This window comes from Anser brachyrhynchus (assembly GCF_964034855.1).
Source record: "Anser brachyrhynchus genome assembly, chromosome: Z".
Classification (NCBI taxonomy): Eukaryota; Metazoa; Chordata; class Aves; order Anseriformes; family Anatidae; genus Anser; species Anser brachyrhynchus.
This window is the reverse complement of record NC_137697.1, coordinates 61,001,064-61,025,179: the sequence shown is the minus strand read 5'-3', so window position 1 is coordinate 61,025,179 and position 24,116 is coordinate 61,001,064. Positions and strand designations below refer to the sequence as shown.

Below are 24,116 nucleotides of genomic sequence, written 5' to 3'. Positions count from 1 at the left end.
GGGCCGGGCCGTGCTGAACCGAGCCGAGCCGAGGCGGGCCGGACCCGCGGCGGGCGATCGCGCTCAGACACACGTAGGCTGCCAGGCGGCGGGGCCGCGCCAGAGTTATGCCGTGGGGCAGCGCCAAAGTATGCAAAGGAAAAATGCTATTAGCTCATCAGCGCTGGAGAGACTCGAAACGGGGTGGCGGCGAGGGGGAAGGGGCCGCTAGCGAGAGGTGAAACACGGTTCTGGAAAATGCGCTGGGCGGCCGGCACATCGCCCCGGCCGGGCAGTGGCTGGGGCGGGGGGGGGGGGGGGGGGGAGACCTCCGTGTCAGGGCCGGGTAGCGGAGTCCCTTAACGAGCTGTTAATTAGGAGAAAACCTTCATCAAACGAGCAGCCCCTTGAGGATCGAGCGCTGCCTAAGTGTGAGTCACACGAAGAGCGCGCTGGCGGCTGCTCGCCGAGAGCCGAAACCCGCACGGCCGGGACCGGCACCGGGACCCCTGCGGCCAGACCCGGGGCGGCAGCGGGGCCTCGGCTCGGGGCATCGGGCCCGGATCCCGCGCTGCCTTTGCCGAGGGCTGCCGGCTGAGAGTCAGACAGAGCGGCGGAGGGGTGGCGGCCACATTCACCATCACCGCCATTACCGCCATCACCACCGCCACGAGTCAGTCCCACACCGACATCTCGGTGCTGCCATGTGTCCCCCACCACTACCACCACCACTACCACCACCATCAGCACCACCACTGGTCCCGCACTGGCAGCTCGGTGCTTTGGACATGTCCCCCGCCACGACCACCACACACAGTGATCCCCCAGCCTGGGCTGGGTGTGCTCCTCATGGCCGCTGCGCTGAGGTGACCTCCAGGCCCTCCTCTTGTGCTATGGTCCATGGTGGTTTGTTTGAGTGTTGCCTCCAGTGGTTTGCAGGCTGTGCTCAAAGTCCTGCAAAATAGGGCACTGTGCTGTGGCTGTGAGGGCCTGCGACGGTGAAGCACCCAACACTGATACCACTGGGGCCTGACCTGGCAGCTCTCCATGGCCCCTGATGAGCCCGGTGCCTGCCCAGGTGTTGTGGTCACCCCAGTGTCACCCCAGTCACCCCAGTGTCCCTTCAGGCCCACCACTGTGGCTGATCTCAGGGCCTTGTGCTGCAGGAGAGTGTGAGGCCCTAGGCACTGACACGCCACATCCACCCGCATCACCTCAAGGGCCAAAATCCCTGGGAATCAGTGGTCAAGTGTAAAAACTCCCCGTCTGGAGGACACCGGGGAGCACTGGGTGGTTTTCATCACGGAGAGCAAAGTCTTCTTGCCTGGAGCACCCCAGCAGCCAATGTGGGTGCTGATTGTCCCTGCCAGCCAGCAGCAGGCTGGTGGGGAGCACCCACCAGACCAGGGCCCCTGACAGATCCTGTCCCTGGCAGCCCGCTGTGGGGTTGGGTCTCCTTACTCATCACGTTTGTGGACCATTTGTCCCCTCAGATCATTCCCATCGTGGCTTTGAAAATATTCTTCTCCATTTAAAGTTTTGCCGGGAACAATCAGTGACTAAGACTGAGTAAAACGGAAAGGCTGAAGACAGGGAAAATACAACGCTGAAGAAATGAGGTTTCTGTCTTTCTAATCTTCCTCTAAATCTTACTAGTGTTACAAGCAGCAGGTTGTCTCCCAATGTGTGACGTTAGAAAATCTTTCCATACAGTGGGATTCTAGCCATATGTTTTTTGGTTTGTTTTTGGTCTTCAGTTTTTGGTTTTTGCTTTGCCTCATTAAGTAACTATTATTTTTTGAAGCTGGAGAAAGCGTAGTTGAGCCTGCCCTGCCTATTTATCACCTATTCACATTGTTTGCCATTTTTTCCACAGAACAACCTTTATTTGTTCATGAATTTAGGTTTCATAAATCACAAAAAGCACTAGCAGCATCCCTAGAGCATCACAACCTTCATTTGTTAGATGCTTATACCCTGTTCAGCAACTGTCTTCTCCTCACAGGTTGCCTAAATATACCTTGGTCTGTGGAGGCCATCAAAAAGCCCACCAGCTACTGTGAGCAGAAAGACATACGGTGGTGAAAATCTCTTGAAAGTCTCATAAGCAAGCCAGGTAATGTGATTGCTTTAAAGGTGCCCTAAAAATCAGTGAGTACTCTGTTATCAAGCTTCCTCGTGAGTTTAACACAGCTTCTTTGTAAAGATCAATTTTGACACTGGTTTGCAGTTCTCTTAGAGATCTGAGTATTCGTCTACCTCTTTCTTTTTTGGCTAGAAGGACTGAGCTGCCTGTGTGTGTGTCGCACTCAGAACTTTGATTTCTGCCACACGCAGAAATACATAGTCTTTATCAATTTAGATATTGAATTTTCCCTCCCCAGAAAATTACAGTAATTGAAGCTGGTATTACTGTGTAATCCCAGTAATTTCTCAGAACCTGAGATTGGGAGGTATTTTATAGTTAAAATTATTTGGCAAATTGTTGCACTGAAGGGTTAGAAATGGAAAAATATTTTTAATGGCCTATGTAACATTTGGAGCTCCCCTTATATGTCCAACACTACTGAACAGCAGTGGTAAATCTCAAAAAGAGTAAAAACTAACCTGTATTTTAAAAAAAATCAACAAAATAATAATAATAATAATTAAAAAAACTGTTTGAATTTGTCATGTCCTAGTACGTGTTCCAAGAAAGACATTTTAAGGTTCTTTAAGCTAGTCTTTACTCTTGTTTAATGTGTTGATGAAAGCACTCTGATACTGTAGAAGACGAGAAGTTATTTTGCATGTATAGCCCGTTTACAACAATCCCATTATTTGTTAGCTTTAATATTTCTAAGAACATTATCAACTCTATTGTTATGGGATGGCTAATTTGTGGCCTGGTTTAGTGTTAATTTGGGATCTTACCTAGAGGCATATACATGAAAAAAGAAATATAAACAATTTTATAAAATCTTAACAAAAGACTGTAATATGTGTTAACTATGTGTTATTATGTGTTTTTATATGTTAACATTATATGTTAACACTTAATATGTGTTAACTCTATTTCTTTGAAGCTGATATTTATTTGTTTGAGATTGAAGGGTTGGTTGCTGAGGAGTCACTATGACAAAAAGCTTGATGAGTCGTGGCTGGTTTCAGCTTTCTGTGTTTGAGAAAAAAATTGGTTTACTCATCTGTGAGTTATGCATGAGTAGGCAAAGTACTTTCTGTGATTTTTCTGCGTGCATAAACAATGCATTGCAAATAGATTCTTAATGCTTTTGCTTTACAGATCTTACTGATTGTATTTTTCATAACTGACTGTTTTTACATTCAAATATTCAAATTTGGGTGATTTTGTTGCACAGCAGAACACTGTATGTAGATTTTTCTGAAGCCCAGTCTACAGCAGGTTGACATATGTTTATTTAGAAACTCATTGTCAGTACAATGGATGAAAAGGTTCCTAGTTGTAATGAATTATCCTTAATAGCTTGAATTAATATGTTAAGATATTCTTTACAGTACATTAACTTCACTAGAAGGTAAGGACACTAAGTATTTGTTGTCTGTAATGAGTTTTTGTTTTTTTTTAGCAAACCAACTTAATTAGAGACCAAGATCATAGGCTTTTTCTGACATGAGTAGGTTTTGGACAAGACTCTATAAAAATTTGTTTTTACAAAAGTTAATTTTCTAGTTAAATTTAGCTACTGTTTGTAGGTCTGATTTTGAAGTCTCTCATCAAGCAGCTTCCTATCAACACATGTAAAATGCAAAAGTAAACTTTCAGATTTTTTTCTGCTCTGAATTTATAAGGGAATGCATAGATTTTTCTTATGTTATTGAACCTATCGATTTGCTGAACAAAGAAATAGTTTAAAATTTAATTAGTAGATGATCTCTTGAATTCAAAATTAGCAGTCAGAACATCACCTGGCCACTATCTAATAGTTTATTTTACAAATCTAGTTTAGAGTTACTTGGTTTTACGCACTGTGGGTAGACCTGCTGAATTGCACATACCTATCTCTGGTGAATAAAATTAAACACACTTGTAAATTTCTGCAGGATCAGACAGCACTGATAAGAAAAGCAATTACCAGAGATGAGGCAAGTGTTGGTTTATTCTGGTGTGGGAGCTTGAAGACAAAAGCCTTTTGACATCAGTGGACTTTTTGTCTAATTAGGGATTTGCAGTGAAGTTTTAATAGAAGTATTTTTAAAGTTTAGACTGTCGACGTGTCGGTAGAGCTGAATATGAATGGTTTCACAACATCTAGTTACATGGCTTCTTACCTGAACCTGAATACAAAAAGAGCATGGTGAAAATTAAACAAATTTAAAAGCTTTCTGCTCTGAATCTGTAGTATATTTCATCTCTGATTATTGTTTTCTATCTGCAAACTAAGGAGTCTCACAAAGATTTTGATAAGAAGTGAGATTTCTAAAAAAGTGAACTAAATAAATGACAGCTACTGCAAATTCAGACAAAGAATTGAAAATTCACTGAAGTTATTCCCTTTCATACATGTCAGCATCTGTGATGAAAGTTTCACTAACTATTGTCTTTGAAGTATTCATTGCAGTAGTAGGCAAAATTTACCATCGAAAGATATAACTGGGTATGTTCATTTCGATTTCAGTAAATTATCTGATGGCACGCAGAAAGGAATAGTAATCCAGGACGTTCAGACCAAAGAGCCCATTACCTGTGCATTAAAGCATGTAACAGGTACAAGTTAGTTTCATTCATCAAGGTTAATTAAAGTAGATTTGAACAGTGCATGTGTAAACAGTATTTTTTCTTGTTGTTGTGAGGAAATTCAGTCCTGGATTGTCTTCACAAGCAGAGCATGTCCTCAACAACTGCCGAATTTTATTGAAGCTTTTCAATCCTCAAAAGAGGACATCATGACAAACCTTAAAAGCTTAAATAAATTCAGAAAAAGCAAATGTCTGGCTAAACACATCACACATCATTCTATACACATCATGTCTGCTTTGTGGCCCAGCTCCAGAATGAGTCTTGCCTTTTGCATGTGGACATTTTGCACAAAGGCAATTAAAAACAAAACAAAACAAAAAGCTAGTAAATCCAAGCTAAGGGAGAGTTGAGAAAACAATTAGTTCACATTAATGCATTCACCAGACTGTTCTGAGATTAAGAACACTTTGTATGAAGGCAGAGGAATGGATGACATCTCAAATCAGACATTTTTCTTTCCTCTTCAGTGGGGCAAAGTCCTTGTGAAATCCAACATCATGTGAAAGCAGAACATGCCTGCAGAAATTTTGGAACATTATATTACTGTTCATCTCATCAAAAATATTTAGACAGTGTGGCAGTGATATGTCTAAAACAAATCTAACTTTGTAAAAATAGCACAGAGGAGTTCCAGATTTGTTGTATCTAATTCATTATAACAACTAACTTGCTTGGTCTGCAAGTAGAAATAATTCCTAACTGTTCTATATACCAGGATCTGATGGCTCTTTTCTGCCTAGTATATAGCACCTTTGTCTTCCTAATCACCCCTGAATTAGCATGGTTGTCGAAGAGACAGGTAGTTTTCTCTGTAGGACTTCAGTATCTGCTCAAAAAAGATAAGAGAAGAGCCCACCTTCAGCTGTCAAGGTGGATTTTCATAACTGGTGTAAGAAAACCATCTCTTACACCAAGAAGGTGCATACAGAGGCTCAATCAAAATAGCAATCTATAATGGCATTCATAATGCAAACAAGAATGCCATTAGAGGTGGTACAACAAAGCCAGTAGTGAAGAATTGGCGCAGGAACTCCAGAAGCCCTGCAACTAAGGTGTGAATTGTCTGATACCTTGTTTTCACTGAGGAATTTGTATCCAATACACAACTAAAATATACCATTAAGGCATCAAAGAGAATGTTACCTTTACATTAGATATAAGGGTCCTAGATGTATCAAGGATACTAGAAAAAACAGTTTGCAGTTTGTATTCAAATAGAAATGAGGGGGGAATAGAAATAATTGGTATGGAACATGGAGACCTACTCCAAGTAGGCCTCAGAGACTTACCCAACAAGGGGTCTTCTTCTGATAGAGATACAGGTTCAGGCTTCTGAGTTACATTACAGTAGCCAAGTTCACATAAAATAACAGTGTAGTTCAGTCATCTGTCAGCAATTAATCTCTACTGGCTGCCTCCAGCAGCCTTTTGTTGTATCTGATGTTATTGTCAAAATGTAAATGTGTCTTATGGGGGGCAAGATACATCTAAAATAATGTCACATTTTCAACTCAGTCTTGGCTCCTAGCTTGGTATTTATTGGCAAGCAAATGTTTGATGTTATCAGACATATTATTTTTATTTTGAATGTAAGACAGTTATGTGTAGGATGGTTTATCTGTATGTCTTCATAAAAGAAGTTTCTGTGTGGATTAAGTAAACAGATGTGTTGCAAAGTGTGTGGATATCCACTCCTGGAACAAGGCAGCCTACAAACAACAGAAGAAATGTCCCAGTTTGCCTAAACTGATGGTCTGGACTGGCCAGCATTTCTTGGTTGCTGAGCATTTCATAACTAGCTATAACTATTCTAGGAAGATTGAAACAAACAATGTCTAACTGAATGAGTCTTGTGAAGAGCTGACTATTTATTTACTTTCCTCGTAAGATGAAGAGAACACTAGACCTATTGAGAAGTTATTTGTTGCTCATACTCTTGTCCTACCCACGTGCATGATTGTGGTCTCATTAGCTTTCCTCCTTACTACTCTCTTGTTTTTTCCAATTGTTGTATCCTTTCTCTAGGCAGATTGCAAGCTGTCCAGGGCAGGGACTACAGCATCCTATGTGTAGGCTCAGTGATACTCACAGTAGGGCACTGAGTCTGACTGTTACTTTTGGCCACTGCTGCAATATGAGTAGCAGCACTGAATACAGAATACTGCATTGAACAGATGCGACATTTAGAACATGTGAAAGCCCTCACGCAGCTGTGTGTATTATTGAGCAAAGTTGACACTCAGCAATTCTGACTCAAATAAAACACCCATGGTGGTTTTCCATTTGGTCTAATTTTCATCATAATATTTTGTCTTACATACCAATATTATGAACTCTTTTACTATTCTGCTCTGTAGCAGTATAGTGGATTCCTTTGGAAACACATTCCTGATCTAAATCCTATTTTCATCCACAGGTAATTATCACATTTTACCTGAGGTCTTTTCATTGCTTAGATGATTGAAGAAATTATTTGAAATAAAACATTAAGTCATGCAGTCAGATTGAAAGGAATGTTTGTAAAAAGATGTAGAAGCTATATAAGAGCAATGACTGTGATATTTACTTTACCAATTAATAGTAGTTAAAAAGAGATATACTTAATGTAGTGCTTGTTCAGCTTTAATGAGTTGATGCAAAAGTTGGTGGTAAATGCTGTTTTCTCTTCAAAGCGAACAGACTCAAGCAGGTACTAATTAAAGATCAGCACAGAAATTGTCATGGTGGTATGCCAGGTTGGTTTTGTTGGGTTTATTTATCTGATTTGAAGCCTAACACAGTAATTGGTTGAAACTGCACTGCGTGTGTGTCAATTAGAAATATTCAAAATTATCCCAGCGTCTGATGTCATATAACCAAACAGAAATGTCCATGGAAGTAGATACATTTTTGGAAATTTATACACTTTTTAGTGCTAATTTCAGTTGAATACTGTAGTGGCAAAGGTGGCTGCTACTTTTATTTGTGTGAGTGGAGCCTTTTCCACAACTCTCCAGCTGATGTGTGTTGTCCCCTGTGACACATGCCCGGGCTGTGTCTACATCAGGTCGGGGAATGAGGTGATGCTGCCATGAGGGTCTACAAGGGGATAGGAGATGGGACGGGGGAGAGGCCACGACAAACAGTCTTGACTCCTGTGCAGCACTGACTTTTCCTTACCTTCAGAGGCACTAGGGAAAAGCTGTGGTTTCACAGAGTGACTGGGTTTGTATGAGTTGTCTGGTGGCATGGGAGCAGGATGAGGACATGAGATGGGGTCGAATGGGATTTAACCCCTTAACTTGTCTTCCCTGGTAAATCTGCAGGTGAACCCACAGCAGGCTTTCTTTTAGTCTAGTTTCACTGTGCTATTTACATTCTTAACCTGTTCTTGTTTAATAAAATTTCCCATATGTATCTATCTACATATTATATTATACCTAAATACAAGTAACATGTCCCTGCATAGCTTGAGCAAAGCCAAACTCTTTGATCTATACACACCACAAACAAATACATACACTCCTCAGCTTTAGGACATTTTATATTTCTGTCATCATCCATGCTTTTTTGTGGGGATCTCAACAGGGGTAGCTGTTCTGCAGAATGGGGTGTCTCACCAACCCAAGTACACCAGATTACACCTTCTGGTGCTGTGATCAGATAGGACTGTAGTGAGGCATGACAGCCCCTAGATGTTCTGCTTTTCCTCGTGGAAGGTCATTGTGACTGCTCCACTGGAACCAAGCTTCATGGAGGAGGCTAGAAAATCAATAAGGAATAAGAAGGTCTTGATGTGGTGGCATTACCTTACTGTCTTGGTCCTAATGAGGAATAAAGAGCAGAGCCTATTAGGAACTCCCGCGGGGCTTCCTGAGGAATCATATCAACAGAAATGACCCTTTAAGAAAAGAGAGCCTGAATTTTGGCAAGTGTAAGGAGGAAGGATGCTGCTGAGGATGATGAAACTTACCGAATGTCTGGTTCCAGAAGCAGGTGTTTCCCCTACAGGCATGCAAGGAATCCAGTGTGTCTGGATTCCTCTTTAAAGTTTTATGGACAGCACTCATTTGTAGTGGATGACTGTCATGGACATTAGCTGAGTTATACTAAGGTTGGACTTTGCACTTGACAGTAAAGCATTTAACATCTGTATATGTCCTGTGATGTGTTTTTTAAAGAATATAACTTCATCTAGATACTATATTTGCTACATTTTTAATTGTAGCTCTGGCTTTGCATTTTAATTTGCATTAAAATTATAATGATTTTCAACACCACTCTACTGTTGTAAAACTTTAGGTTATTAAATTTTAAATAGTAACATGCTGGCAAGCAGGAGCAGAGCATAATATAAATTGTCTGAGCTAATTAACAACGGAAAGGTACTGTCCTAAGCTACCACGCACCTTTACATCTTCACTGTACTGTCCTAACAGGTTACTATTTCCCAAAGAGTAAGATTTAACAAGTAGTATGCATTACATCATGGAAGATTCAAAAGCACATTACAGTAAACTCTTCTATCACTGTTCTTAGCACACCAGCAAGGAAGAGCATGTCAACTCTGCTGAAGCAGTGTTACTGAGCAGTGCTGGACAGGCAGTAAATGGAATATTCTTTTATAGAAACCTCTGGGGAAAGCTATAGGGAAGATTACATGTGTTAGAATTTGGACTGGAATTTGGATTTGCAAAATTTTAAAGCCAAAAAGGACCTATGTAGTCTAATCTTCCGTATAACACAGGCCATAGAATTTTACCCAGTAATTTCTGCATAAAGATCATAATTAGTAGCTGAGCTAAGGTATCTTTTTTAGAAAGACAGTTTTGGATTAAAGATTTCAAATGATAGAGAGCACACCACATCCCAAAGTCAGCTGATGCAATAGTTTTTTTCCCTTCACTTCAAAACAAAACAAAGCTGTGCCTTATTTATAATCTAAATTGAACACCTCTACTGAGGTAGTCGTCTTCAAGACAGCATCCACAGCAAGAAAGCACCTGCTAACGCAAGTGTGAACATGTGTTCAGTATGTTGCTGTAAAGGAGCAGTGTTGGATGTGGCATGTGGTGTGCAGGAAATGTATTTCTCTAACTCTGCATTCCTCATTCCAACCACTGGAGTGCTGCAGGGCTGTGAAAGCCACTGGTGGGGGTGAGCAGAGAGCCACTTACCCCCCAGAATCGTTTCCTAGACCAGCAAGTGCTGATACCCAAGCACCTGAGGAGAGCCTCACCCCACATCTGCTCATGAGGCCATCCAACAAGTTGGTCAGTTAGGACAAATTGCTAAGTCTTCTCTTACATTAACTGTTTTTGATTTCTAAATCCTACAATCAGAAAGAATATTACACAGCTTGAAAAAAAAAACAGTTTTCTTAACCAGTCAAAATGTATGTTCTCAGATTGAATTATATCAGTGGAGTTGCACTTTCTAAAAAATTTGTGCTGTTTTCCTGATCTAAGGTCTACATTCTGGTGAGAGGGCACGCCGGGTAGAAGGACTGCTCAGAAAAAAGCCTGGTACGGAGGAACACAGAGCTCTACGTACTCAGTCCTACATCACAATTTACAATTTCTGCCCAAGCTTAAAATACCTCAGGGAAACCATATCCTGTATCTGAAGAAACAGACCAGATTACTTTCTTAGGGGTTAAAAGATATCAAACTGAGGCCAGAAACAAAGGACAAATTTCCATTACGGAAATTTCCATTCCAGCCAGTCCTGCCTCAGTCTGTCTCACCACACTCAGCAAGTCCCATGCACTCCAGACTTGCCGGTGCACCTCCATGTGATCAAATCTTTCCTTAGGCTTGTTTCTTCTGAGAAGGCTGCAAAGAAAACAATCCTGCTGAAACACTCATTCCTGATCTTGTGAATCATTGGTGGATATATAGTGTCTGGAGAGCGTCTTTTCTCCCTTTAGGTTTTAAAATGCAATTACAATTAATTTGCCTTTACCTGTACCCTCCTCCCTGTGGCAGCACCCTTATTACAGCAATAATATATTTATAAACAAAAAAGGTTGTTTTGTTTAAGAACATAAGACAGTTCAGTATTTTTCTGTGACAGAAAATGGATGTGTTGTTATTCATACCACATGAAATCATGTTTTCATAACTATACAGCTCTTTAAAATACATTATTTGGGAAATATGGTCCATGCAGGGAAAAGAGTGCATATGTCAAGTGTGAGATAGTGATATCCTTGAGAAAAACAAACTCAACTCATTTGAACCCATAAAAAACTAAGCACTGAGGTTAAACCATAAAATGTGGTGGGCAGTTTCTCACTATGGTAAACCACTAGACTATTAGGTATGCAGGCAATATGTGTTTGTTTGCTCCCGTGGATACTGAAAGTATTCTGAATTCCTTGGGACTTTAAATATTATGCTATAAAATGTTAAACCAATACCTTTAGGTCAAAACCAGAGTCCAACACATGCCACCTAGACTATTAAAGTTGAAAAATAGAAAAAAAATCAGGACTCAAGCTTCTGAAGAATTTTTTGATGGAATGTATTTCCAGTTCAGCTATAAAAAGCTCCAGTCTAAACCTCTGCACTTGTTTACACCTGTGAATAATGATGTACCTTATTCATTTGCTTTTGGAAAAGGTTATTTTTATTTCAGCCAAAGCAACTTTTTTTTTTTTTTTTTTTTTTTACTACAGTATCTTTGAAGTTACTCTGTCTTTTTAAAAGGAGTTTCCTGCTAAAAGAAAAAAAATAAAAAAGCTAAGAAAATTATATGCTTCAATCCAGTAGGACAATTTATTGTTGTTTATGTCTGCACTGGACCTAACAGCAACCCATATAACAGTGAGCTTTCTTTCTGGGAAAGCCTAACAAAAGCTGTCCTCGTTTTGTTAATGAGCAGAGTGATTTTTTCCCAGAGTTCAACAAAAGTTAAACATTCTGAAAGAGACCAAAATGCACTAAATAAACCTCTTAAAAATAATATGCTTCAGGAAAGAAGCAACTCAGAGTGCGTTCATAGCACGACTGTTGTGAAAGCAATTTCTTAGAACAGATCTTTGCAATGGTTTTTCCACTTCTAAATGCTGATTGTTGTTGTGCTTTTGTTGTTGTTTGGTTTTTTAATGCAAATTTCTGTGGCATTAATTCTGGGAATTTGTCCAGTTAAACACATTCTTCCATTTAGCCCAAGAGGAAACTCTCGGCAGCAGTTCTGAATTGTTTTTTTATTTTAGCAGGATTGGTGTGGAAACCTTTGCTTTGCTTTTAGAGACCCTTAGACCTATTGTGTGCGATGTAATAATACTTAACCTCAGAAATGCAGCTTTTTCAGAGCTGTTGGTGGAGCACATAACTCCTTCATTAAAAGACCCCTTCATTAAAAAGAGGAAAATATGATACCATTCAGGAACTCGGGCCTTTCTAGCTACCAACAATATTCTGTGTGCTCATTGCCCTCTCCTGGCTTTGTCTGGTAATTTTGGGGGTTTAAAATACCAGAAGCAGGTCTCCTAAGAACGTTACGCATTCCCCCGACAGATTTTTTTTTCCAGTCCAATGTGTTGGTTATGAACACGTTTTTTTCAGGTGGTACAAACCACCTCTCTCATCAGTGTACTGGAAACGAGCTACAAAGCAGCACTCAAGTCAGAGCTGGTGAGCTCTGTTTGCTCCCAGTGCTGCTGCACTGTTTGTCTGCCACTCAGAGCAATCCAGGCATTTACCCATTGAAATTTTAAAAAAGAGTTTTGATAAGATCCTGCATTAAATACTTACAAGAAAAGGAAGCCATTGTCAGATAATTGATTGTTACAGGTAGGGATATCCGAGGGCAGAAGTATGTTTCTTCATGAAACGTATGAGGCAGTTATCCCGTAAAAGGGAAGGAGGTGTTTATTGTTCCTCCAGTGAACAGCTCTGTACTGAGACTTGTTCTGTTTAAATTAAATAAAGCAGGATTTAGGTGCAAATGATGAGGTATCAAAGCTTAGTACTGATACACCATTGTTTAGGTCAGGCTAAAATGGAAATTAACACTGATAGGCATTAGAGACTGGAGAAGAATAAACCCAGGTCAACATCTGCTCTGATGGGATCCAAGCTAACTGTAATGTGTAAGAAAAGACAACTCATATGTGAATGTGGGAATGTATTTCCAAGATAGATCACCCTCAACACAGCCTGTTTGTATGTGCCTCTCAAGCTGTCCCTAGCCAGGGCTGGATGCTGTCAGAGGCAGCATACATTGTGCAGGTGGCATATGTGGGAAAGGGTTTTGAATTAGGAACCCCAGGACCTGTGTTTGTTTTCCAAAAGAATGAGAAAATTTAAGCCTCAGCTTTAATGGCACAGGATGGAAAATACACTGATAAAAGAAGTACCAACAAGTCCGACACCATGTAAATGGTCTTGTGTGGGAGCATGGTATCTATGCTTGTATCCTGTGCTTGTAAATTTGAAGGAAAACAGGTTGGAACCCTGAAGACTCTTATTGGTAAGTCTATGTTGGACATATCAGGTGTTTGTTTACATCTGTACTGTGAACAGATACTGTAATCTGGATATTTTACACATATATGTATTTTGTATATATTCACGCATACACGTATGTATATGTATGTAGAAAATATAAGAATTATTTTTAATAATAGTACTTAATTATATTCTCTGACCTACTCTCCTGTGTTTCTGTGAGATGAGAATGCTGGAGCAGTAAAAGAGTCTCTGAAGACTGACACCAAGGGAAAGATACTGCCAGCCAAGGAAGCGTGAGGGCCAGCCATCCAGCCAGGATCTTGCAAGGACACCTTCGCAGGACCACATCAGCAGTAGGCCTGGAGGTGCAACTCACAGGCAGCATCATGACACAGAGTGCTGTAAAGACTTCAGGTTGTGCTGCAATTAAGTTTTCAGGACAGTCCAAGTCATGCAGAAGTCAACAAAGATCAGAATCAGCAAAGGCAATCTGAGGCATAGTACAGAATCACCCCAGATTTTCCTGCTTGTAGTGCAAGTCTTTGTGTTTTCTAATGCAAAATCTGATTCCATGTGTCACTTTTTTCTTTTTCCTTTTTACCACATCACCAGTTAATCCATCTGTACAAGTACATGAAGGTCTACAAGTATTTAAGCATGGTTTTGGACCTCAAAAGTCCTTAGACTCTTGCAATCATGCCAGACACAGTGTTGTCCTGAAAAGCAGTATATTGGGACATTCTTGAAACTCTACTTATCCGTTAGCTATGTTATTTATTAGTCTTCTCCATTTGAAGATAATTCCATTCAGATCCCAAATTGTCCAGGAGGAATGTTGGTGGTTCAGGGACCTCCCAGGCATAAGAGAAGTCTTTAACTTGTGATGGGATGAGACTTAAACTGAATGTTTAGACTAAAGAATTTGTCTAAAATAACTTCCTTCAACTTCATAGCACTCTCAAAATAATCTGTCTGCCAGATTTAGCAGGCATTCTGGTAGGTCTTAGTGGAAATGTCCACATCCTGGAATCTGGCTTTTATGTAACATAGTAGCACTAAAAGGAGGTAGGGCTTCTGGTTGTCCTTATGGCTAGAGGAATAAATTTATTGTTAATATACTAAGTAACATACACCTAGTTGCTAGGCTTCATATGCTATGCTAGGCAGATCTTCAACCAGATTATAAAAGAGGTTAGACCATGTGTCAGGTAGTGAGTATATAAGGCATGTAAATATTTAAGTTCAAGGTGAGAGATTCTTGAGGCTTCAACTGAAAATAAGGAGATGTTCCAGAAATAGATACAGTTAGATTATTCTTTATCTATTTGTACACACTATTCAGAACAGGCCAAGTATTCCAAAATCCATGAAAAACGTCATGGTTTTTAAGAAGAGATGATGGTTTATGGTCAACTGTTAGAAAGGTAAGCATCATTTCTTCTTTCCTTTAGAAAATCTCCATGTTCGCGTAGTAGTCTTGCTACTGAGGGCCACTGTGTATTTTTAATTTGTATCAAGATGATAATATTCCTCAGTGAAACCAGCTTGAATTCACCTCCCAATTAATTTGTGTGGTTTCACATCTATTTCTCATTTTGCTTCTACTGTGTATGAAGTTTATAAGCTAAACTGTCTTTTATCATTGTCATTTTTCCATTTATTCTTTGATAAGGTAGTCACCTGCCCTTTCTCCTTTTAGCCCTGGGAAAGGACGGTGAGGTATGGGGAAGACCAGCTTGGAGAAAATAAATGAGTTAATAGGTGAAAAGCAACATCTTGAATGTAATCCAGAAGTTAGATCATATATAGTCAGATCATGTGGCTCTCTGACTCTGAAAGTAGTGCTATAAAGTACTGAACTATATGGTGATAATAACTCACTGGGTGACAGCTTTATTTTGAGTCCCTGCTAGCTAACCTGGTCATCCAGCACAAAGGTAGTAATTGCATGTGTTGCTCAAGGTACAGAATGTTACACGAACATACTATACTTAGAATTAATCATTAAAGAAATGATGCTAGCCTTGGCAAAAAAGCCAAGTTATAATATGGATGGGTAACAACTACGGTCATGTAAATTCCCCTTTATATTTGCATCATATTGACAGGTGCAAGAACTACTTAGAACTTATTTTCCTTAGAACTTAGTTACTTAGAATATTTCCTTATTTTCCTTATTTTTTACTTATTCTATTCAAGTTAATAACTTAGCAGAAGAGTATTTTCAATCGTCAACAAATTTCATCCTGAAATGTCTCTGGCCCCAAAATAAAGTTTTTAAATAGTCAAAACCAGACACAACTCTCTATAATGCTGTAATTATACCTGTTAATGATACTTAAGGTTTTTTTTTGTAGCTCCTGGCAACCTGATGCTCTGTGATTTCTCAGAATGATTCTATGTTCCTGGCTCAACTGTAGTTATGACAAACAAAAGTTTTCCCTGAACTGTTCATCACTTTTAGTTCATAATGTGTTGCATACTCTATTTCATTTCTTCAGTTCTCTTTCTTCTGGCTCCTCTTCTGAATATCTCACTCTGATCTTGAATAACTCATTCCAAATGTTCATTGCTGTTAAGTCATCCTATCAAATACACTTTGTCCCAACTAAATGGACATGATTATTAAATTGCTTTATACTACCCTGCAGATACTCCCCACAGTTTGACAATGAAAGGTGTTGCAGCTGATTACCCTCCCATTCTAGATATTTAACCAGTATGGGCCACTTCCAGCATACTAAGTAAAGCACTAACTCTGATGATTGCCCAGTTTTATAGGGGAAGAACATTATTTCCAAGTACTGAATATATTTTAATCAGTTTATACTTGAAGCAAAATTGAGATATTATTTGCAATGCAAAACAGACTTATTTTAGCTAGATCCACAAGGGTGAAACTTCAAAGGGGAAACTCCAATAAGCCACATGAAACAAGAAATGCTGGACTATGTGGTCTTGTACTAGCATAACTGTTGTGGTTCAGTCTCATCCAGTCTCATTCAGTCTCATTACAGGGAGTAATGCCATATATCTATGGCGAAGTTTCACTTATTTTCTTGAATACTGGGACAACAAATACAGAGACAAGAAAACTGGAACAGCTGAAGTGATCAGCTTTCATTAAAAGTAGATGATAAGTGCTAGCATAGGTGCTATGACAATATGCATTATGCCTAAGGCAAGTGAATAAATTGTTCAATGCAATAGACAGTATTTAAGTTGCTGGGTGTGCTGGGTTGGCCTTGGCTGGCTTCTGGGTGCCCACCACACTGCTCTCTCACTACCCCTCCTCAACAGCAGTGGAAGAAAATATGATGGAAAAAAAAAATCTCATGGGTTGAATTAAGGACAGGGATATCACTCACGAATTTCCATCGTGGGCAAGGCAGACTCAGCATGGGAAAGATTAAATTAATTTGTTGGCAACTGATGACAATGTAGGGCAGTGAGAACTAGAAAAAAAATGGAAACACCTTCCCCTCTTATTCACCTCCTTGCACCTCCTCACCTCAATGGTGCAGGAGAACAGGGAATGGGAGCTGCAGTCAGTCCCTGATGCTTTGTCTCCGCCACTCCTCAAGGTCACTCCCTGCCCCTGCTCCACATGGGGTCCCTCCCACGGGATGCCGTCCTTCCCGAACTGAGCCTGCGGGGGCTGCCCACAGGCAGCAGCTCTTCAAGAACAGCTCCTACATGGCTCCGTAGCACGGGGTCCATCCATCCCCCAGGAGCAAACTGCTCCAGCACGGGTCCCCCCCGGGTGGGTGGCAGCTCCCCCCAGACCCCCTGCTCCTGCGTGGGCTCCTCTCCATGGGCTGCAGCACCTGGTGGCCAAGAAGGCCAAAGGGATCCTGGCGTGCATTAAAAGAAGCGTGGCTAAGCAGGTCAAGGGAGGTGATCTTCCCCCTCTACTCTGCCCTGGTCAGGCCTCACCTGGAGTACTGTGTCCAGTTCCGGGATCTCCAGTACAAAAAAGACAGGGATCTCCTGGAGAGAGTCCAGCGTAGGGACAAAAAGATCATACGGGGCCTGGAACATTTGCCCTGTGAGAAAAGGCTGAGAGACCTGGGCCTGTTCAGCCTTGAGGAAAGAAGACTGAGGGGGGATCTTATCAATGTTTATAAATACACGAAGTGTGGGAGACAACGGGATACGGCCGACCTCTTCAGCGTTTTGTGGGGACAGGACAAGGGGCAATGGCCACAAAATGGAGCCCAGGAAGATCCGCACCAACATGAGAAAGAACTTCTTCACGGTGAGGGTGACGGAGCACTGGAACAGGCTGCCCAGGGAGGTTGTGGAGTCTCCTTCTATGGAGATATTCAAGGCCCGTCTGGATGCCTACCTGGGCAGACTGCGCTAGGGAACGTGCTTTGGCAGGGGGGTTGGACCCGATGACCTCTTGACGTCCCTTCCAACCCCTACAGTTCTGTGATTCTGTGAAACCAACATGGGTACGGACAGCAGCAATGTCTGCACGTCAATAATACAGAGACTCTTTCAGTAACATCTTTTTATTTTCAGATGTGATGCTGCCAGCCGAGGGGTGCCCGCCTAGCGCCGCCGTCGGGGCGGCCTCTTGCGGGGCTGGGGAGAGTCCTGGAGGCTGCTGCTGGCCCTCCTCTTCGGGGCGCGCCGGCGCACCCCAGGCAAGCAGTCCCTGCCCTGGGCAGAGGGACCTGCTGCCGCCTGCCCTGGCTCCTCAGGTGCCTCCTCCTCTTCTGTGGTGGCAGGGGCACGAGTCCCCCCTGGAGAGGTGGCGTGGCTGTGGGCGGCCGCGGGGCTGTCCTCCTGGCCCCCTGCAGCGTGGGCGTCCTGGCGGTCACGCTGCCGGCGGATCTGTGTGCTGCACAGCTCCACAGCAGCAGTGATGAGCCGCACCACGAAAGGCAGGGTCTGGTTTTTCAGGCAAGGCTGCAGCGCCCGCACCAAGCCCTCCTCGTCGAGCCCGTAGACGCACAGGTAGCCGATCACCGTGCTCAGGCCCGCAGCCACCTCCCACCACTCGGAGCCGGAGATGGTCTCCAGCTCCTGCTGCAGCCACGCAAGAAGGGGCTCGACGTTTTCTGGGTGCTCCCGGAAGAAGGCTGCCCAGACCTCAGGTGGGAAGCTGAGGTCAGGAGCCCTGGGCACTGGCTCCACAGCCTCCTGCTCCTCCTGCTGGTCCTCAGCCAAGTGCTCGGCAGGCTCTGGGGCAGCACACTCCAGGTAATCGTCGTCTGACCTCACCGAGTACTTGATGGTCTTGATTGTCTCCCTGCAGAAGGGGCACGATGGATTCTTCATTGCCCACCGCAGGGCGCAGCCATAGCACAGCCGGTGGAGACAGGGGGTCATGTAGGCAATATCGTCCTGACCTTCCCCACAGGCTGGGCAGGTCCAGTCCGATGGCACATCCATGGCCACCGGGCTCTACAGTGGGCTGGGGAGAGCTGAGTTGAAGAAGCTGCTCCCCTACCCTGGCGCTGCAGCTGCCAAAGGATGTCTGAATCTGCACAAGGGAGAGAGGCCAAGGTCACTCATTGTGCCAGGGTGAGCAGAGGCAATGCCCCCCTGGCACTTCTGCAGGAACCCCCCCAAACCCATGTCTGGCCTTCCCGTGCCCCCTGTGGGCTGCCCCAGGGCACGTGTCCCCACACAGCTCACCTGTGCTGCTGCGAGCGCGTCCCGCGGGGCCCCGGCTGCCTGAGACAGGCAGGGCCGGGGAAACACAGGCAATGACTGTGGGGACGGGCACTGAGAACAGCTGCCGGCGGCCCCACAGCACGGCTCTACCAAATCCTCGCTCGGTGCTCCAAGCCTCGCACAAGCGCTCAGCAGGAGTCAAGCCACGAGCTAGGCTGACGTGGCCTCTGCTGGCGCCCCAAGATAAGCAGCGAGGGCTGCGAGGTCACAGCCCATCGCTCAGTGATGTCACCATGGGCCATCTGCCCCAACAGGGCCTGTAGCACTTTGCCCCACATATTACAAATACTGTTGGGTTGGGATGGTGTTTTGATGTGTGTTTTTTCTTTAATTTTTTTCACCTTGATTTACCATTAAGTGGGTTGCAAATTGGTTGAATAAGCATGCTAAGAGAGTGGGGATCAGACACAGGACACCTCTTTGTAAGCCAGTAACTAGTAGTGACATAGAAATGAAAGGAATGGATGATACTCCAGAAGGCTGTCTTGTCATCTCTCTGCCCCTGCTCCATGTGGGGTCCCTCCCACGGGATGCCGTCCTTCCCGAACTGAGCCTGAGGGGGCTTCCCACAGGCAGCAGCTCTTCAAGAACTGCTCCCACATGGCTCCGTAGCACGGGGTCCATCCATCCCCCAGGAGCAAACTGCTCCGGCACGGGTCCCCCCCGGGTGGGCGGCAGCTCCCCCCAGACCCCCTGCTCCTGCGTGGGCTCCTCTCCACGGGCTGCAGCTCCGGCCCGGGGCCTGCTCCTGCGGGGGCTCTCCATGGGCCGCAGCCTCCTCCAGGCCACATCCACCTGCTCCACCGGGGGCTCCTCCACGGGCTGCAGCGTGGAGATCTGCTCCGTGTGGGACCCATGGGCTGCAGGGGGACAGCCTGCTCCACCAGGGGCCTCTCCACAGGCCGCAGGGGAACTGCTGCTGCGTGCCTGGAGCACCTCCTGCCCTCCTGCTGCACTGCCCTTGGGGGCTGCAGGGCTGGCTCTCACCCCTCTCTCCCAGCTGCTGTAGCCCAGCACTTCTTTCCCTTCCTTAACTCTGCTCTCCCAGAGACCCGCCCTTTGTCACTCATGGCTCAGCTCTGGCCAGCGGCTGGTCCCTCTTGGAGCAGCTGGGGCTGTCTCTTAGAGGCCACCTCTGCAGCCCCCCTTGCTACCAAAACCTTGCCAGATAAACCCACCACACTGAGTAAAATTAGTTCTTAACTGTTCTATTACTTGTATTCATTTATATATCCTTTCTGTTTGGTTTCAGAGAGCTGAAGGCACAAAAATCCCTGATCTAAAGAATTGTCACTGTATTTTAATAATTGTTATCATTATAAATTTTCTCACAAAACAAAAAAACTGTAACTAAACTGCTATGAAAGGTGAAAGGATGATAGCCATATAAACTGTCTTTTCCTCTAGCTGAAGAATTCATAGACCCTGTGCAACGCAGGTATCCTCTCATTGCTTAGCTAATTTGCGCTTGTCCTGACCTGCAGCCAGTCTCTAAAAATGAATGAACATAGTTTGTAATGAACATCGTTTGTACTTGATATACTGCCTCTCTTTTTGTGTGCCAATAAGTACTAAAAACAGGAGAGGTTTCATTTCATATATATATTGAGTGACCCAGTATAAGCCATGGGTCAGGATGAAACTATCAGACAAGTTTCTCCTGCAGTGCAGCACCACTCTTGAAACTATTGGCTAAAAATATTCTCTTTTCCTCTTTCAAAAATATTTTTTTTCTAACTTCCTCCTATCGGTAATTTTAACTCTAGTCCTGTTTTGAGAAATAACCAAGTTCTGAAGAGGCAAGAAAAAAGGAGGTTAGGAAAAATAAATACCTCCTATAATCAAATAGATGAGGACAGGAAACCTCTTCTTGTGAAAACATTAATGTGCTTCAAAAAAGCAATTATATGTGAAAACATTTCTCTGTTTATTTCACCATAACTCAGGGTTCATTGCAGCCACGATGGTATCACACATATAGTTTTCAACTTCCACAAGTTTCCCAACAGCAGAATTTTGTGTTTCCTTGCCCATGTGATACTCTGCATTTTATTGCTCATATTTTGTGCAAAGCCCTGGCCGTGAAGCCTTAAGGGGCTACTGCAGGAAGGATTACTAGTCCCAGAAGTTCAGAACTTCTTTTAAAGTCCATAGTTTCCATAGCTGCCTTCAGAATTCCTCTCTTTAAAACGCTCGTTATACGTGTAATCTCAAACAGATGCTGATTTTTCTGTGATGCGTTATAACACAGATTGAATCAAATAGCTTTAACTATCAGTGTCCACAACCAACTGCTTTCTTCAGCCAAGACCCAGTACCATAAATTAATCGCCTTCCACACCTGAAATGCAGTACAACTCTCTTCATCCTTTTAATTTTACCTCTGCATTTCTTCCAGATTTGTCACCTCAGCAGAGAGATGGAGGGACCTTCTTCGTACAGAGTGACGGGCTAATGGCAGGAAGCTGAACACCGCGCCAGCCTCGCTGACCCCTCACCAATGCGTACAGTATCTTCTGCCATAAATAAGAATCACATCTGAGGCTGGTTGTACTGCTTTGCATCATCAGGAGTCTGCGAGTCCCCAGGCTACCCTTGCTCCTTCTCCTCACGCTCCCACCGTCTAAGCACACTAGTGCACACGAGCGTATGTGCACACATCTAGTTGCAGCCTCATTTGTTTAGATGATTAAACTGCTGTAAATGCAGTATTTGTTTTCTTTCCATTTCCTTTCTGCTTAATCCTCACACCTGGTTCAGTCCATGAGTTTGCATAATGTTTTCTGGAAGGTGAGAGAGGGAATTTTGAGCAGGGTGAGCAAAGAATTTTGCTATGCTGAGGGCACCTTGCAGAAAATGTGTTTAAGAAAGGGCAAGAAAAGACAGAGAGAGAGAAGGAGGGAACAAAAGGAGGGATAAACATCAGAGGAGACACCAAGGTCAGAGGAAGAGGGGGAGTTGCTCCATGGTAGAGCAGATACTCCCTGTAACCAGTGGAGGATCCACACTGGAGCATGGGCAGAGAGCTAGGAGAAGGAGCGGCAGAGAGAAACCCCCAAGCACTGGCTGTTAAACCCCAGCCTCCATCCCTCTGTGCTCACGGTTGGATGGAGGATTCAGGAGCAGGCCTGAGAAAGCAGGTAGGAAAGGTAGATTTAATGATTGTCTTTGCTTCTCACCATTTGAATCTATTTTAATTGGCAATAAAATACACTTTCTCCAAGTGAAGCCTGTTTTGCCAATGGCAGCAACTGGTAAGCAATCTCCCTGTCTTAATCTCAACCCATGACCTTTCTCAACCTCTTTCCTTTCCCAGTCCCACAGAGGAGGGTGAGGGAGCAGCTGGGTGGGAGTTTGGCTGTTAGCCAAGGCTAACCCACCACAACATTACAACATTTTACTGTGTTATGGTGACATGCAGAGGCCTCAGTTGTCATTAGAAGAGGAACGGCCCTTGCCTGTAAAGATCACACAGTGAGACCATACAGGGACAAGACCAAGAACTCCCATGCCATATGCTTGTGGATCAGCTGCAGAGTCTCCAGTCTTTCTGAAAGTTTAACATATGTCATGGGGAAAAAGTGAAACCTTGACATAAGGAAAGACATAAGCTTAATTAATACCTTATGTAATGAATAACTACTGCAGCTTGCAACAACTGCACTCCGTAGAGTTTCTGTGGTGAGACACTGCAGTCAGGATAACTCTGGCAGCAGCGAGCACATGGTCACAGAAGGGCTGAGGCTGGCAGGGACCACTGGAGGCACCAGGTCCTGCTCCTGCTCCAGCAGGGCCACCCAAAGCAGGGTGCCCAGGACCACATCCAGGTGGCTTTTGGAGATTTCTGAGGACACTGCCCACTGAGACTCCAGAGCCTCAATGGGCAGCCTGTGCCAGTGCACCAGCACCTGCACAGCAAAGAAGTGCTTCCTGATGTTCAGAGGCAACCTCTGGTGTTCCAGTTTGTGCCCACTGCCTCTTGTCCTGGCACTGGGCACTACTGACAAGAGCCTGGCTCTATCATCTTTGCACCCTCCCTTTAGGTGTGCATTCAGTAAGATCCCCCTGTGCCTGCACTTCTCCAGGCTGAACAGCCCCTGCTCTCAGCCTTTCCTCACAGAAGAGATGCTCCAGTCCCTTCAATGTATTCATGGCCCTTCTCCTGGACTCTCCCCGGGATGTCCATGTCTCTCTTGTACTGGGGCAGGGGTCAGAATTGGACACAGTACTTCAGGTGTGGCCTCACCAGTGCTGCATAGAGAAAGATCACCTTCAGCCCACCTTTGATACTTTGCTTAATGCAGCCTAGACTACCATTACCTTTGTTTGTGGCAACTCACAAGGGCACATTGCTGGCTCATGTTCAACCTTGACTGTCCCATGGGGTTTGCCACTAGTTACTAGCTCAATCTAGATTTTCCACCACTGAACACCACCTTCTGGGCTCATCCACTCAGTCATTAACTCACCTCACTGTTTGCCCATGCAGCCCGTAAATCAACAGCTTGTCTATGAAGATCATGGGGGACAGTGTCAAAGATACTTACTGAAGATCAGGTTGGTAATATCCACTGTTCTTCCCTATCCATTAGCTTGGTCATTTCATCACAGAAGCTCAAGAAGTTGATTGAGCATGACTTCCCTACTGACTACTCCTGGTGATTTTCTTGCCCTTCGTGTGCCTGGAAATGGTTTCCAGGATCAGCTGCTCCATCACCTTCCCAAAGATCACAGCAAGGCTGACTGGCCTATAATTCTGTCCTTCTTGCCTTTCCTGAAGATAGCACTGACATTTGTTTTGCTCCAGTCTTCAGGTCCTGTTCCCAGTTACCATGATTGATCAAGTATTATCAACAGGTTATGCAGTGACATCCACCAGCTCCCTCAGCACTCATGCATGCATTCCAGTAAGATCCATGGACATATATATGTCCAGTTTGCTTAAGCATTCCCTGACCTGATCCTCTTCTACTAAAGGTGTATCATCCTTCCTCCAGCCTTTCCCTCTGGTCTCTGGGGCCTGGGATTCCTGAAGCTCAGCTTTTCTGCCAAAGACTGAAGCAAGGAAGGCATTCAGTATCTCATCCTTTTCCCTTTGTAATCAGGTCTCCCATTTCATTCAGCAGTGGACTCACATTTTCCCTAATTTTCCTTTTTTCACCTATGTGCTTACAGAAGACCTTCTTGTGCTTCGGATCAGATTCAATTCCATTTGGTCGTTTAGCTTTCCTAATTTCATTGCTGGATGCTTG

The 24,116-nt window shown here is 43.8% G+C and overlaps 1 long non-coding RNA gene across 1 annotated transcript; it reads left to right on the top strand.

The window, feature by feature from the left end:
- The first annotated feature begins 37 nt into the window (after positions 1–37).
- On the top strand, positions 38–24,116 carry LOC308185502. The gene is made up of 3 exons (XR_013943422.1): positions 38–1,598; positions 1,985–2,095; positions 21,263–24,116. It is a non-coding gene; the product is annotated as an uncharacterized lncRNA (long non-coding RNA).